Here is a 4,127-nt window from a genome sequence, read left to right as displayed (position 1 = left end):
ATATTCATATAATTCAAATTTAAATCACAAGTGCATAAAAATATTGGCAAAATTTTGGTTTAAAAATCCTATTTATATCTTTTAATAGGCCTTAAAAAGAAGAAAGAAAAAGATAAGTGGAGAAAAAAGGAAAAAAAGATTAAAATTTTACCGAGTGTAAAAATATTACACTAAAAACATTGTATTTTGATTGGTCAATGTATCCCTCCCACGGATCACACGTCGTAACCGTTGGATTTGCTTAGATCTAACGGCTGCTGCCCAGTGGGTGCCCTATCCTTTTATCTCCTCTCTCTCCTTATCCCTTCACACGCAGCCTACCCATCGAAGCCACCGCATACCACGCCGCAAGCCGCCGCCGCAAGTCGCCTGAAGGCCTCATGCCGCAGTCGCCGCTCGCCCCTTTCTCTGTAGGTCGCCAACGCAACCCTCGGCCCCAGGGTCGTTCCCTCCTCCCCACCAGGCTCGAGGAGGCCCGAGGAGGCGGCCATGAGGAGCGCGCAGCCGCCGGAGTCCTGGGCAGATCTAGCCGGGGCCGTCGGCAGCTAGCCATCCCTTCCTCCGGGCGGCCATGAAGAATTGAAGCGGCTTGAGCAGAACTAGCGCATGGACCATGCGCACCTCCCGCCCTAGGAGCCACCGGTCCTCGTCATCTGCTATCATCCACGAGGAATCCATCCATATGTAAGCTACCTTCCACAATAATCCATCCAGCAGGCTGCTTGCTTGTTTGTGTACTAGTGCCAAGAGGAGCAAGATGCGAGGACGACATTGAGGGTACATGCCCGCTGCTAATTGATTCTCCTGCTAATAATAATAGTACGTACGTGTTCCTGCCCATGGTCGAGATGTACATACCCGAATACCCATCACATATCCATACATACTCGCACAGTCTCAAACTGGCACATATACATACATACCCGAATACTTGTGCGATTTTTTAATTCAGCTAAATATGTCTACCGAGTGTCAAATTGGGTAGTAGAAATTGTGAAGAGCAACACGGACATGTACTTTACTGACAGGGAATGTAGGTGTAATACATAGTGCTTTTCATGGTAAGGGTTCTAGTAATGTATGATTATTTTAGTGTAGTATATCCCAATTATCAGTATGATAATACAGTAGAAGCTTGTCTGTTTATTTCACTTTAATTATTATATTTCTTGTGTCTCAATCTCATATGCTAGTTTGATATAATCCAATGGGTGATAGCATCACTTTTTACCAAGTACCCATCAGGGTTACCTTTTTATTTAGGTAAATGTAAGACTCCATCACCTTTCACCAAGTATCCACCCTGGTTACATTATGCGCAAAAAAGGTTATACATTTAATTCCAAATTTGTTGAATATATGTTTCACTGCGTGCTTATAGTCTGTAGCTCTTGGCTGTACATCTATTTCCATCTTAAGTTATTTATCATTTTACTCTTACAAAATGTTTGTGGGGAGCATGGTTAGTGTCGACACCTCAAGGGTTTATGCATTCAGTTCCATGTTGCTTAAAGCCACTGTAATGATGGCTACTGGTTCCAGGTATTTGTTTATGTAGTCATATGGACGCGCTCATTGATAATTCACATAGAATGTTTATATTCTTTATAACTTTGCCATGGAAATGTCTGCTGTTAGAAAACATCTTGCGAGTACTTTGGTTAGGTACTAGAAAGCACATACACACACACATGCCCAACACAACAACAAGCACACACACACAACACTACGCAGATGCTCTGCTCCTGATTTGTCAATAGTATGCTTATGCTTTGCCACTCTGAAATTTTTGCACCGGGGGCCACTTTGCATGTGCTTGCTCATGTAGTGACCTGATTGATAGTTGTTTGTGTTGCCGTGTTCAACTAATGTCCAAATACAATAAGTTAGTATTGATTTGTACAAGAGCTAAGTAGAATTGTCCGAACTCATTTTTTTTGTGGTTACTTACCACACATCTGCCGCGTGTTGACTATTATACTCTTTATTACAATAGCGGATCATTTTATTACTATGTGGTATTAAATGGCATTATGTGGGCAAGCAAAGACAACAAGTTTATTGCCGGCTGCCCACGAACACCCGCTTAACACATGAGTGCAATGTGGGCATCCCTCTATTAGTCCCACTTGCCACTTGAATGTGTATACCTAGCGAACTGAATGGTCATCACAATTTTCTTGAACTATGACCATGTGCACCATTGACACATTGTTCATGCAAATTCTTTTGTCATTGCCGTTGAATGATAATATTGATCATAATATAGGTTAGTTCCAAAGTACTCCCTGTGTAAAGAAATATAAGAGCGTTGAATTAGTGATCTAAACGCTCTTATATTTCTTTACAGAGAGAGTAGTTTTAAAGAATTTAACATATTCAAACAAATGTAATGTTGCATATGCTACTATTTGGAGTGGTGATCTAGAAACTAAGGTTGGTGCTATTGACTTAAGTCCCGAATTTGCACTTGTGTGCATGGATGAGCCTATTCCGGATAACGAGGAGTTAGTAAGGTAAGTTTATGATTGCAAGAGAATTGTTGTTGCTTTTGCTTTAGGATACTTAATTGCATGGCCTTGAGCTTTTGTAAGTTGAAGTCTTTTCTTCCAGATTCTAAAATTATATTTGTGTACATTTAATCACATAACTCTAAGGTCCAGTTTTCTTTTACAGATCCAAAAGAAGGATAATTGAGTTGCAGCTGAGTTCTCCGATTGGATGAAGCATATAAAACTAGAAGATTTTACTTAGCAATAACCATAGTTTACATTTATAGATTGAAAAATGTAATGCCATTCACAAGACCTTTTTCTTTGGTCGAATTGATGTAAATGCTATGATGTAATATTCTTCATAGGCGTGTTCTTATAGTCAAATTGATACGAATGATATGTTGTTGCACCAATAACATTGGTATTTATTTATTGTAATGCATATGTATCCCGCACTCTTGTATATTCATAATAAATACCTTTGATATTTTTAATTTGTCTATCTGTTGCACTTCAATTTCTCTATCATTTTAATGGTGCTAAGCATCAAAGTAAAATAATGAACTATTTCAGCAGTTGTAGTGATTTATTAAATAAATGTATATTCCATAAAATGGATACCTACTTTTGTGGTTGATTTAAAAAATAGATACATTAATTATGTTGCCATAATAATATAGTAGTGTTACTGATGGTGTTACTATAGTTACAAAATGTGTTACTAAGATAGATGATTATAGTGTTATGGTATTTGGATTTTATGTTACAAGTTGTGTTACCATAGTTACAAAAACATGTTACAACACTGTTTTACTTCTACAAAAATATGTTACCACGAGTGTTACTATAGTTATAAATATGTGTTACTAACGCGTTTAGTAACACATAATATGCATGTTACTATAATGTAGCTGTAACTCATTTTTTTAATATATGGTAACATTTACTATATGTGACAGTGGACACTACTTAGTAACACGGTCTAATGGAACACATTTCAAATTGTGTTACTATGTGGCCTAGTAACACTGTTTTGGGCCTATAGTAACACAACACCATGTTACTAAAGCCATGTCCTGTTGTAGTTATACTCAACCGCCGCCGCCGACCCCTCGCACCCCTCCCCTACTCAACCGCCGCCGCCGACCCCCCGCAACCCCCGCACCCTCCCCCGCTCCACCGGCATTACTGTTTGATGATATTTTTAAAAAATTATTACTGTCTTATAAAAAAAAATATTAATGTTATGATTTAAACAAGTTTGAACATATTTAAACACAAATAAGTATCAAACAACATTTTAAATGAAAAAAATTGTGGAGCCTGGGAATCGAACCCAGGACCTCCTGGTGTGAGAACTGGCTACTGACCAATCGAGCTAGTAGAGGGAGCTTGATGTGGATCAGGTCAGGTGGAATATAACCTGTTGGCTCGAGCATAAATTTTTTTACTAATGGCGCACCAGGGTGAGGTGCGCCATTAGTTTGGATGTACTTATGGCGCACCGAGGGGTGGTGCGCCATTAGTATTGTGCCGCCCCCATCCATAGTTCCTCCCCGGCGGCCCACCTCTCTCCTCGCCCTCGATCCCCTCTCTCTCCCTCGCCCTCGCCCTCGATCCCCTTTCCCGACG

The 4,127-nt window shown here is 39.8% G+C and overlaps 1 long non-coding RNA gene across 1 annotated transcript; it reads left to right on the top strand.

Moving 5' to 3' along the window:
• Nucleotides 1-317: 317 nt before the first annotated feature.
• Nucleotides 318-2,995, top strand: LOC123112990 (uncharacterized). The gene is made up of 2 exons (XR_006455835.1): nucleotides 318-684; nucleotides 2,677-2,995. It is a non-coding gene; the product is annotated as an uncharacterized lncRNA (long non-coding RNA).
• Nucleotides 2,996-4,127: the final 1,132 nt, after the last annotated feature.

This window comes from Triticum aestivum, chromosome 5B, assembly GCF_018294505.1.
Source record: "Triticum aestivum cultivar Chinese Spring chromosome 5B, IWGSC CS RefSeq v2.1, whole genome shotgun sequence".
In the NCBI taxonomy this organism is placed as follows: domain Eukaryota; kingdom Viridiplantae; phylum Streptophyta; class Magnoliopsida; order Poales; family Poaceae; genus Triticum; species Triticum aestivum.
Note: the sequence above shows the minus strand (reverse complement) of the source record. Positions and strands in the feature narration are given on the sequence as shown.